The 12,590-nt window shown below is 34.4% G+C and overlaps 1 protein-coding gene across 1 annotated transcript in view; it reads right to left on the reverse strand.

The window, feature by feature from the left end:
- The window catches only part of LRP1B (LDL receptor related protein 1B), a 1,704,605-nt gene that overhangs the window by 1,082,738 nt on the left and 609,277 nt on the right, over positions 1 to 12,590 (reverse strand). The window lies entirely within an intron of this gene.

The following is a 12,590-nucleotide window of genomic DNA, read 5'->3' on the forward strand; positions in this document are numbered from 1 at the left end:
CAGAAGCACATCACTTTAAACATTTATTAATATTCACATACTGACATATTCTAGAAATGGTCATCTGCAGCAAATTCTCATGAATGATTTTGTCTTTGGGACAGCATAAGCATTCACACCCTAATGAAAATCTTCCAAAGGTTACCCAAGGATCTTAAGTAGTCAAAGAAAAGAAACGATAAAAATGAGTCATGAGTTACAGAAAAGAATATCAGGTCTGAAATGTGAGAAATTATGCAAAAAGTTCATGGTTCCTGTTATTTGTTTTTAGAAACTGAGAATGGATAGTGTGAAAGTACAAATGAAGAACCGATCATATGATGTCAGACCTGACAGCCCGGTTAATATTATATTAGACACTTCTCAATTGACTGCGTATGATAAGTCAAGGATGAGCAGCCTTAACAGCTGTGAGTCCCCACTCCAGACTGAGAAATACTAAGGCAGAAGACCCGCTTCCATTTTATTTGCAAGTTCTATGTTTACTATACATATATATGAATATATATAAATTTTTAAAAACCCCTGCTTATTTTCCTTCTGCATCCTACCTCCACTTCCTCCCTTAATTTCTCAAAATTTACTTCTGGGAAAGTTAAGTGGATGGTCTAGGGGTGTCAGGGAAACAGAAACCAAGGATGTTTCAAATACTTAATTTAGACCAACTACCTTCTCTGGTCGGCTACCTGCAATTGCTTTCACCTGTACCACTGCATGTAATAACTGCTTTCTTCAATATTTAATTAAGTTGTTAAACTAGTCTGGATTCACCTGGTGTCCTGGTTAAATTATAAAAGACCTAGACTAACTAATTAAGAAGGTGTGGGAATTTGCTCTTAGCCATATATTAGTAAGAAGTGAGGTCAGGGGATGGATCCAGGAGAAAGAAATCAGGAGATGATATAAGCACTGAGGGATGATTTGTTTACTCACACTGCTCTTTACTTTTACCTAAGCCCGAAGTACCAAAAAAATGCTTAAAGACAGTTCTGGCAAGTCCTCAAAAAATGAAGAATAGAGCTACCATATGACCGAGCTACCATATGACCGAGCAATTACTCTCCTGGGTACATACCCAAAAAACTCGAAATCATATATTTGCAAAGATATATGCACCCCTATGCTCACTGCAGCATTATTCACGGTGACCAAGGAATGGAAACAACCTAAGTGTCCTGCAATAGAGGACTGGATAAAGAAGATGTGGTACATATACACAATGGAATACTACTCAGACATAAGAAAGGCTGAAATATTGACATTTGCAACAACATGGATGGGTCTTGAGAATATCATGCTAAGTGAAATAAGTTAGTCAGAAAAAGCTATTAACCATATGATTTCTCTAATATGTGGGCTATAAAACTGAAACTTGTGAACACAAACAGCAGTGTGGTGGTTGCCAGAGGGAAGGGGGTAGGGGGAAAAGAGGGTCCTAATAGTATATGGTGACGGGAGAAGATTTGACTTTGGTGATGGCACAGGGCGTATTATACAGATCTTGTAACAATAGAAACTCACACCTGCGAGTCTACTTAACAAACTGCAAACTGCAAAACATTTAAGAAAGAAAAAGTTCATTAACTGTTTGATTTGGCAATGCATATTGTAAGTTATTCTATCTATAAGGTATTTAACTTAAATCATAACTTTATAAAAATAATAAACTATAAATTAATATTTAGGAGGTAAATTCATTCTGAATCTTTTAAGAAATGACTCTAAAAGTAAAAATAACCTAATGCAGTAGTACAACAAAATGTAGAATCACTCAAAGATTGTTATTATATAGGATGACTTTTCAAAAGTATACCTCTAAGTGCTTGAAATTTTTGGTTTGACATATCAAAATAGGAACATTTGAATGTCTCATAATCAGACAAACCTCTATGACATTAGTGTTTGATGCTAAAATACTATGAAGTGCATAAAACTAAGGGCATAATTTATGACCCTAATAAACATAACCATTAAATGGCTTACATTGCTGAAAAGGAATAGTAGTATAACATGTGATTCTTTTTTTTTTAATAGGGAGATTTTTGTTAGTCTGAAATTAATGCCTTCATCTATAGCACTTTAACAACTTGTTCTTTGTATAAAGTTCTACTGAGGAATAAATGTCCCAGGTGTTTAAAAGCTTTTATTCAGTTGGGTAAGATTCTGAGTAATATAGTTTCATAGGCTACAATTCTGGACCTTTTTTCTTCAAGACATTTTTTGATGTGAGCTTTAGGTCACTGTCATTCTGAAATATAAATCCTCTTGCAAGTTTCCTACATGGTAAAATAACTTTTCACAATGGTATCCCTTTATATCTTTCACTATCTATTATGGCATCAATGAAACTGCTGAGAAAATAAATTTTACCAAAGATTCAGTCCCTCAAAACAAGTCAAATTCATGTTCCTCACCCCCATGCGTGACCCTGCAGAAGAGCGGCTTCCTGGCTGGCTCTTTGAACAACTACATAATGGCCCATTTATTTTTTAGTCATCCCAGGGAAAGCATGGTGGAGAGAAACAATATCTCCAAACCACTCCAAAGTTAACCAGTCCCCACAGGTATGTGGCTAATGATTGCTACAGACATTCTGAGTGATGCCTGACTTTGAATAGGAAAGACTGTGTGTGCTTTTGCTGTAAATATCCCTCAAATTTAATTATAGCTTCTACAGAGTTGGCCTTGGCTTAGATAAGCAAATACCAACCCCCGACCTGTGTCATGCAGGCTCTCACTTCCTCAGGACCTGAGCAAAGCAGCCATAGGTTCCCTTGTCAGCAATGTCTCCTTACACGGCTTTCTGTCTCTACTCTGTCTCAACTCTGCTCTGAGAAATGAGAGAAGATGATATTTTGTTAGTTCAGAGAGATGCTCTCCTTTGATGATGATGTAGCTAACCTTTAATGGAACACTCCCCGTATATCAGGCATTGTTCTAAAGCCCTTTGGAATCTCTTATCAGATGTATCCACAATACCCAAAATTTGTAAAGGACTTATAAAACTCGACACCAAATCTCAAACAATGCAATTAAGAAATAAGCAAAGGACCTGAACAGACACCTCTCCAAAGAGGACAAACATGGCCATTAGACATATGAAAAGATGTTTGGCATCACTAATCACCAGAGAAATGTAAAGTAAAGCCACAATATCACCTCACCCCTGTCAGAATGGCTATCCTCAATAAATCAATAAACTCTGGTGGAGGTGTGGTTAAAGGGGAACCCTCATGCACTGTTGGAGGGTATGCAGATTATTAATGCAGCCATTTTGAAAAGCAGAATGGAGTTAGCTCAAAAAATTAAAAAGGGAACTGCCTTATGACCCAAGATTCCACTTCCTGGAATTTATCTGAAGAAACCCGAAACACTAATTTTTAAAAAATAAATCTTTATTGCCCTAACCGGTTTGGCTCAATGGATAGAGCGTTGGCCTGCAGACTGAAGGGTCCCAGGTTCGATTCCGGTCAAGGGCATGTACCTTGGTTGCAGGCACATCCCCAGTGGGGAGTGTGCAAGAGGCAGCTGATCGATGTATCTCTCTCATCGATGTTTCTAACTCTCTATCCCTCTCCCTTCCTCTCTGTAAAAAAATAAATAAAATATATATTTAAAAAAATAAATAAATAAAAATAAATCTTATTGTTGAAAAAAAAATAAAGCCCTTTGGAATCAACTCAGCCTTGTGAGCATTCTTATGGGGCACACTTACTATTCCCATTTTAAAAGTCAGGAACAGAGACCCAGGAGTTAAATATCTTATACAAAGTCACACCTATTATTTTGTGAAATCAGAATTCAAACTCAGACATTTCGGCTTTAGGGCCCACACAGTTACCCATTATGACCTCCTGCCTATTTAACTAATTTAGCAGAGTAGACTCTGCCGTTTTGTGTAATACTTACGCCAATTATTTGTTCACATTGCCCTATTGTGGTTCTTTTGACTTTGTATCCTTTGTATTATCTCTTAAACCCTACTTGAATTTTTCCCGCTTTCTTCTCCTCATTGGAAGGTTCTTTTTTTCTTCCAGTTTTATTGAGATAGACTTGACAAAAAACACTGTACTAGTTTAACTTGTACAATAGAACAATTTACACATGTGTGTATATACAAATATAGCAAAATAATTACTATAGGTTAGTTAACATCAGTCACATTGTACATTTACACATTTTCTTGTTATGAGAACTTTTAAGACTTACTCTCTTAGCAACTTTCAAGTATACAATACAGTATCATTAACTATGGTGACTATGCTATACCTGACATCTCCAGGATCAACTCATCTTATTACTTTTCACCATTTTCATCCATTTCCCCCACCCCTGATCTCCACTTCTGACAACCACCAAGCTGTTCTCTGGATCTATGAGTTTGTTTTTTTAGATTCCACATGTAAGTGAGATCATATAGTATTTATTCTTCTGGGCCTGACTTAGCATAATGCCCTCAAAGTCCATCCTTGTTTGCACAAATGGAAGGTTCTGAAAGGTTTGGAGTTGGTCTCTGTGCACCATATCATGATAATCATTAATTTAAATGAGGATTCAGATGTCACATTTTTAAAAAAATTCACACATGAATAAAGCTTGGGAAAATAGCTAATATTTGGGATATTAAAATAAGTTGTATTTAAGCTATAATGATGGGTCAGAAAAAAATAAACAAATAATAATATAAAGTTTTGATTTGAAATAAAAAAATAAAATATGAAAAATATTTTAGCACTCTCCATTAGTCTGTCTTATTAGATGTGCATTTTTATATAATTTTGGTTTTCCTATTACTAAAAGAGCTAAAGCTATAGATATAAAGCTACCCCTTTCTTCAGAACACCTTTAAAGTACTAGGTAACATATTAGAAAATGTCAAAAATATTTTATTTTTATTTCATAAAAGGTAAATAAAGTGAATGCAATCTTGGAATTATGCTTTTAAGTCAATGGTTGAAAAATTGAGAACAATTTTCCTGGAGAAGAGAAGCCGGAGAAGGCAGAATATTGTCAGGAAGGTTATTATTATATGAAGGCTTCACAATGAAAGAGGGTTTAGGTCAGTGATTCCTCCAGAATTTCTAAAGAAAGTACTTTTCGATCCATATAAGAAGAGACTTGTGAACAACTACAGCTATATAACAAGAGCATAAGTAGTCTCCTGAGGGAAGGAACTTATTTTTCTAGACAAATTCCAGCAGAGGAGATGTCATCCTTAAAGATGGTCTATTGCTTTATAGATGAGGGAGATGATTATTACAGTTCCTACCAGCAATAGGATTCCGAGAGCCTCCATTTTCTTCATGTATCCTTCAGTTTTTACACTGTTTGCCCTTTGCCATTATTTCTCATTTCTTACTATGGAAACTAGTGTAATCATTTTCGATAACCCTTGTTGTCAAATGCTCATTAATAAATCCCCTAAGCATAATATGGCTTCTCACAAAGTTGGCCAATAATGATAATAATTCATTTTGCTACCTTTCTTTTTCCACAGAAAAATATTCCTTTCTCATTCAAGAAAATTCCATTTTATTTGACATTGGTGAAATGTGGGGAGTTCATAAATTTTATATTTTCTATATTTTATTTATTTATATATGAACTGATAAATTCAAGGTAGAAAATAAGTGCATATGGTATAACTCAATATCAATAACATATTATTTTTGTGTATTCTCAGTACATGAGAGGTACAATCATAATACATTACATGAAAAAATGCAATGGTCTGTAAATAGCTTCCAGTGTCCAATCAAGCAGTTGTCATTAATTCTGGCTTATATTTAAAGTGCTACAGTACAATTAATTCTTTTTAGACTTGGAAGTTAATGAGCCATGCAAATTAAATTGGAGGAAGGAAGTTACAACTTTTTGATATTGTTGTTGAGGTTGTAGTTCTCGTAACTTGAAAATATTTTCTGCAAAGTTAGCTTTGAAATCAGCTGCTATACACAAATGAAGCTATGTACTATAGTTAGTAATTATATGGGATACATTCATGATGTAGTCATGACAAAGATCTAAAAGAAATAAGCATTGTACAGGGTGACATAATCAGTTACCATTTTTAAAGGTTTTAGCTGTACCTAAAACTTACATATTCTCTGATTCGTGATCTGGTAGAAATAGCTATAGCTTGGCACTGGCAATCTGCAAAAGAATCTAAGAAAGTCATTTAAGCAACCTAGTCTCATTTTACCATCTGTTAAATGTTGGTGAATTGGGGGCAGAGACAGGCACCAGTCTAACTTCATGGTCTAACTTTATGATGATTAAATGTAATAACAGATATAAAATACTTGTTAATATCCAAATATTCCCCAAAATGTAAGATTTAATTATACTAGTCAAGTAGCAGATCTTCCCAGGTGAGATATTGATTTTGAAATAGTCCATATCTTTACAGAAAATATATCAATTTTGTTTTCCCCAAAATATTCTGTACAAATCAATTTATTTATAAAGTAATAGAAAGTGGGAACATATTTTAGTGTCTGTTTAGCTCAATAGACTCTGACATACATAAGCCTTGATTCTCCCTAGGAGGAAGACAAATAGTTTTGTCATATTTGACAAAATCAAGCTAATATTCTGGTTACCTTGAGCTAACTGGGGGATGCCCCCAAATTTTAGATGCCTGCATTTTCATTAATATTTATAGTTTAACCTCTATTTTTTATCAACATACTCCAGAATGCATGAGACCTAAAAAATATTATTTGATTTAAAAGAATATGTTACTCTCATGGGAATATAAAAATAGGTAAGATAGATTATATAAATATCTAAAGCATCGCTATTATCACTATCAAGAAAAAATTAGCTCATGAGGAATATTTTACCAACATTACTAAAAATACAATGGTTATAAAATTGCAAAGCTTATTTTTATGTTCAAATTAATTTAAAAGTCATTTTTTAAACTTTAAGTGTATTCTCTATCTTATTGGTAGTAGCATAAGAGAGATGGACCTCATCCATGATTTGCTTAAACCCCAATTTTTAAATGCATATAAATAGAATAGCAATTATGGCTTTAACCTCAAAGAGAAAAAAGTATTTTACTTTACTATACATAATTTTTCTCTGGTCTGGAAATCTGTATAAAACAACTGATAAAGTTTTCCTTAATGACTTCTGATGTTCAACTTAGTTCCAACACTTGGTGACACAAGAAATTCCAAACTCAGCTATTGATTGCCAAGTTTGATTTTAAATCTGCTACATTATTGATAGTTAAAATAACAATAATAATGCAATTATTTTCTCATGAAAAGTCTACCTGTACATTAAATGCAGTAATCACACACAGCATGCTATCCTCTCCATGTATATGATTTGCATTGTGCCAAGGAGACCCTCTCTCTCTCTCTAACCCCTTGCCATACATACAAAGTGAGATTTTTACTCCATACCTTTTTAAAAATATATATATTTTATTGATTTTTTACAGAGAGGAAGGGAGAAGGATAGAGAGTTAGAAACACTGATGAGAGAGAAACACCAACCAGCTATCTCCCACACACCTCCTACTGGGGATGGACCTGCAACCAAGGTACATGCCCTTGACCAGAATCGAACCTGGGACCTTTCAGTCCACAGGCCGACGCTCTATCCACTGAGCCAAACCAGTTAGGGCACTCCATACCTTTTTAAATATAACATCTTAGAACTCTTATCACAATATGAATGACTTCTCTCATTTGCTTTTATTCCTCCAAATAACACAGAGAATTGGAGTACTGGACATGTAAAAGGAAGAAAACACAGAGAGAATGCTCAAGGCAAACTTTGCCATGTTGAGTTTTGAAAAGAGAGAAAACTAATAAGCAAAATATAGTGCTGCTAAATATATTTAGGCTTTCAGGCACATCCTCACACTATGCATTTTATTTCATGTGTACTTAGAAACCAATTAGAATTTTTTAAATCAGGTCATTAGCCGCAAAAACCACATTGGAAATAATTTAGGCTATTAGATTTCTGCCAACTCCAAATAGTATCTAGTAATTTGATAATGATCCTGGTGACTGGCATGTCCAAAGGAAGGATACTGTATGTTAAATAATTTCTGCTTGCTGGCAAACTCATATTCATTGTGGACAATTTCCCAGGGGTCTCACATTAATTAAGCCTGCTTTGGAAAAGTAATTGGCTTATTTACAGTGCTGTGGCATTTAAAGACTGAAAGTTTCTAAGGGCAGGGGCAATGCTTAATCATTTTGGATCACTGTGGTAGCACAGGATGTAAACTACTTAACAACCACTAAATATTAACACAGAAATTCAGTAAGTTATTATTTAGAATCTAATTGATTTACAACTATGGCTAGTAGTTAGATCCCAATAAAAGTAAGGGATAAGTTTACTCTGTGAGAAATGACTCCATAAAACACATATCCAAACACTAACTGATGACATCATTTATGTTTATAAATAACTCATAGGTGATCATTTGGAAAGAGGAATTCCAACCAGGGGACAAACATGTAAGTCAAAGTTAGTAATCAAGCTAACTGTTTACACCTTGTCTGCAAAACAATGTATCAATAGGTGGGAGGTGGTTGTGAACCTGCAAATTGGGTGCCCACAGATCAATAATCTGTTCATACTGTTTTCAACAATGGATCAAGAATACTCTGGAACACATAACATTTACTTTCCATCATGAAGGTGGATGCCTCAGACCTGTCAATCCAATATGGCAACTCCTAGATACATGTAGCTATTTAAAATAAATTAATTAAAATGAAATAAAATTAAATATTTAGTTCTTCAATCTCAATAGCCAAATTTTAATTCATCAATAGCCAAATATGGCTAATGGCTAATACATTGGACAGGGCTGACACAGAATGTTTTCCTCATCACACAGCTTTATTGGACAATGATGCATTAGATCAAAAGTTTAAAATTATTTGTGACACAATCTTCTATAATAGAATCATTATTGTCATGCTTAAGAATAAAGTCCTGTCTCTTTCTTACTCTCACTCTCCTCCAATGATAACATAAATAAACTCACTATTATTATACTAATGCAGTATAACAAACAATGCCTCTCAGAGTCTTTAAAAGCTCTAGTTGCTATCACATATTATTTTAGTTTCATTTAAGCACTACCTTTGAACCCTTTAACCACTCTTATATGCTCATAGGAACTGTTTGTTTTTTTCTATCCTGATCTTATATTAACCCTTGCCGGAAGCCGAACATTGAGACATCGGAAGTTAAATGTGAAAAGGGAATCCGGAATGCTTTGGTCAACCTTAATCGCTCTGGATGATCAGAGCTAGTCACTCATTGTTTAGTTGAGATATTGGTAGTTAAAGCAACTCTCACCGGTTAATCATATGTAAATTTTTGCTGATTGTCTATTATTGGAATTTCCTGCCTGAAGGATATGGGTGTATCTCATTACCCCAATAAAAGGGATGGCAAAGGCCAGAGCAGTGAGTAGTCCTCCCACTAGAGGTGGGCTCCCGCCTGGCCCCCCATTTACCCAAATTGATTCTTTTCTAGCTTCTTTTCATTTTGATTGCGGCCTTCTCCAGAAACCGGACCTGAACGGGAACCCTGAATCACGCAGGACGTGACAAGGGATTCCACAAACCCTCTTATTTCTTATGGTGAGAAACATATTTTAGTATCTGTTCAGCTCAAATATACTTCTGACATACATTGCTACAATAGTACATACTTGTTTGTTCCAGTATGCAATAAAAATACATTATACAGATTGATTAAAGTTGATCCCATACCATGGAATGTTTATAGTGAGAGTGTGAATTGAAATCTACTGATTAAAAATATTACAGTAGGCTTCAGAACTTTATAACAAGAGCCATTGCAATTATTCAACACATATTCTTCATTTTAATTAATATTCTGTCCTCACCAAGCAATATTGTAATTATATCTTAGTTTTTTAGTTATAAAGTAAGTTTTGTAAGTGGAAAATATGTGCTAATCAGCTAATTTAGTCTGTATTTCTCTTTTGAGAATTACTAACATTCTGCTTTGTAGAGCAATTTCTTTCAAGGTTGTTATGTGGGTTAATTCTCTGAATGTTCTAACAGTATGGGTGTTGTGCTCTGATGAAGCCTTGTCTGAGCATCCTTTGTATGACCCTGTTTAACTGCAGTTCATAGAGCACACTTGTGGTTGCTAAGACTCAGGTCACCTTTTCAAGGACTATCTATAATAATAAAAGCATAATATGCTAATTAGACCGGATATCCTTCTGGATGACCTTCCGGATGAAGCCACATGGCAGGGGCCAAGACAGAGGCAGCCACCATGGCAGCGGGCGCCGTGCCGAGCCACTTGCACGAATTTCGTGCATTGGGCCTCTAGTTAAGTATATAATAATATACCAATACCAGTTATTGGGCAATCTCTATATACCAACCACTATCCTTAACTAGAAAAAAATACTGATTTCCAAACTTCTAGAACATGACATTGGCTCTAAAGATTGCATCATAATCTAGCTGCTTGGGAAGGGTGACATCCCTAGTTATGCTGATAGAAATTCATAATCATTTGTCATTGTGATTAGAGAGAGAAGAAAACCCCTTAGTCTGCAGAAAAGCCTCAAATGTTTATATTCTTTCCCATTGGAAAGACAGGCATAAAAGCTTTGTTAATGGATTTCTTTCTGATTGAATATTACATATTAAAAGCAGGATCTGTGACTCTTGAAAAAAGTGAATGCTGTTTTGTGAAGATGGTCATTCATCATTAGTTGTAAGAAGTCTATTTGTAATTTGAAGTTTTAATTTAATTAGTGTCACATACTTAAAGGCTGCCTTGTGTCAACTATTGTAATAAGTTATCTGTTCCTTCTACAGCATAGGTTGCTAACAAGCATTTCAATTGGGACAAAACGATAATGAGAAGAAAGACAGAAGTGTTAATTACCTATGCAAGTAAACTGCCTTATATGAGTCCAGTGTAACACTCTACTGTATTCACTTATCTAATGGCTATTAATCTTCAGTTGGAAAACCCTACTGGCACTACTTAGCTTCACAGTTAAATGATGGCAAGAGGTAATGGCACAATTTATAAGCTGTGTGCACATAGCTTCCAATAAATTTTTATTAAATAATACACTTTTTAAGCTCTTTGTATCAGTATGTAAAAATACAGATATATTATACAACATACATTGCATCTTTTGGATATATATAACAGAAAATTTTTTTTCCTTCTCAAAACATCCTTTGAAATCTTTAAATATTAATTGAGTCTGTAATGTAATGAGTTATTAAATATAATATGGTCCTATTTGCCTTTGGAATGTATGGTGTCTAAATAAATATTCCACATTCCTTGAAACCCAGCCCTCCTTTCATTTTTCTTTTGCAAATTCTGTGACATGGGCTGCATATAGGTGGTGCTCAATTAATGTTAGGTTAATAAAGTTACTTTTACAGACGATATTCACCTCATCTGAAATAGGATGTTCATTAGATAGGTAATAGCTATAGATCTTAGGCTTTTAATTTGGAGAACATATTCCATTATTTATTAAGAAATTTCATATCATCATACCCAAAAGTAGATTTTGAAAATAAGATAGAAATTTTAAAATCTTTATACTTTAAAATGTACATTTCCAGAAATATAGTTTACTATGGTTTTGAAATGCAAAAATGACTAACCCAGGTTTTCATTGCCATGTTATTTGTTTAGCACATAGTAAAGATTTTATTATTAAAGCAAAAGATCAATTTATGCTAAACAATTACAATAAATTCCATGTAATGACCTTGTTTGTAGCCTACAGTTTTAAAAAAATGATATAGATATTTTCCAATTAAAAAACTGTCCAAACAAAATTATTCATAACAGTATAAGGAAAGAATATCTAATATTAATTAGTTTCCATTAAAATAATGTGTTAAATTTGTTTCTCCCTATGTAGTCATGTGGTAAGGCTGACAGTGAATTCTCTTAAGCAGAGTACAAAATTAGTATTCCAAAATTATGGGCCAGTTCATCAGGGCATGCATTAAACTACATCAGAAATATAGGACTCATATGCACATATTTGGGTTATATTATTTTAAAATACTGGCTGTAGATTTTTTAAAGAAAACACTATATTTTTTGAACACCCACTTGTGCCAATCAATGTGCTTGGCACTTTTCCAGAACTTGTTTAATTAATTCATCCCAAGTCAGCTTCAAATCTCTCCAATATACAGAGGGTAAACAGAAGCTCAGAATAGATTAAAAAAGAAACAGCTACCAAAGACTTGCATGCATGCATATTAGCATAACCGATGGACACAGACACTGGGGTGGTGGGGGCTTGTCCTGGAGGGCAGGAGTGGCTGGGGAGGGGTTGATGAAGGAAAAAGGAGACATGTAATCCTTTAAACAATTTAAAAAATTGAATTATTTAGAGCAACCTCACTTGAAAAACACACACACACAAAAAACACACAACCAGCTTCAAGCTCACACAGCTGAGGAGTGACACAGGCAGGTTTCTATATTCCAAGTTTACATAGGGCTTCTCACACTTTGGATACCTACCTGCCTCCTGGTCTAGTAAATACAAAGAAAAGATCATC

This window comes from Eptesicus fuscus, chromosome 11 (assembly GCF_027574615.1).
Source record: "Eptesicus fuscus isolate TK198812 chromosome 11, DD_ASM_mEF_20220401, whole genome shotgun sequence".
Taxonomy (NCBI): domain Eukaryota; kingdom Metazoa; phylum Chordata; class Mammalia; order Chiroptera; family Vespertilionidae; genus Eptesicus; species Eptesicus fuscus.